Raw genomic sequence first — 1,113 nt, 5'->3', positions numbered from 1 at the left:
TTCTCATAGCGGGTCAATCCGGTATAAATATTACTCCTAATATTCATACCTATGTTTAAGACTTGATAACTCTTTATCCATGATCCATGAGATGTGATCACCAGTCTACAAACATAATAGTCTTAATGCTTTAATGTTATCCCACTTCACACTAAAGCTCGACTACGGATACTTTAAGAATAGTGTCCTTATGTTTAATGTGTTCTCATGATTAAGTCACACTTAATACATTAAACGGACTATTTATTCCAGGGACTTTATTAATCAACCATAATAAAGAAAATGCCTATAAATAATTCGATACAAGTACCAAAAGTATTGGCCTCTATGGCTTACACCAACAATCTCCCACTAGCACTAGAGCCAATCAGGCATACCCGTATGCCCATTGATCTAGTATGGCCATCATGCTTCTGCTGCGCAAGAGGCTTTGTCAGTGGGTTAGCAACATTGTCAAGTGTAGGTACTTTACATATTTTCGCACAACGCCTAAGTATGTGTTTGGATCGTTGGTGAGATCTAGGCTCCTTAGCTTGTGCGATAACACCATTGTTATCATAATAGAGACCAACGGGGTCCACAATGCTAGGGACTATGCCAAGTTTATTGATCCAAACAGCTTCCTTTGCTGCACTTAAGGCAGCAATATAGATTCTGATTGGAATCATTCATATTAAAGCGTCTCAGCACTTTGCCTATGTATGTACTCTGACTTAGGCCAAGCAGTTTTTGTGATCTATCTCTATAGATTCTGATTCCTAATATATAGGTTGCTTCACCTAGGTCCTTCATAGAAAAGCATTTCCCCAACCAAGACTTTACTTGTTGCAGGGTAGGGATATCGATTCCAATGAGTAATATGTCATCTACATATAATACCAGGAATACGATCATGCTCCCACTAACCTTCTTGTAGACACAAGTCTCATCTTCGTTCTTGATGAATCCATACAGTTTTACTGTTTCATCAAAACGAAGATTCCATGAGTAGGTCACAGGCTCATCTTGATCCATGAGTAATACATCACCTTGATCAGATATCCATATATCTCAGGTAGGTGACGTATCCTGCCTGACCTACGCTAGTCTTGTTCTATTTGAGCAGGTTGCTCT

The sequence above is a fragment of the Lathyrus oleraceus genome, chromosome 3, assembly GCF_024323335.1.
Source record: "Lathyrus oleraceus cultivar Zhongwan6 chromosome 3, CAAS_Psat_ZW6_1.0, whole genome shotgun sequence".
Lineage (NCBI taxonomy): Eukaryota > Viridiplantae > Streptophyta > Magnoliopsida > Fabales > Fabaceae > Lathyrus > Lathyrus oleraceus.
Note: the sequence above shows the minus strand (reverse complement) of the source record.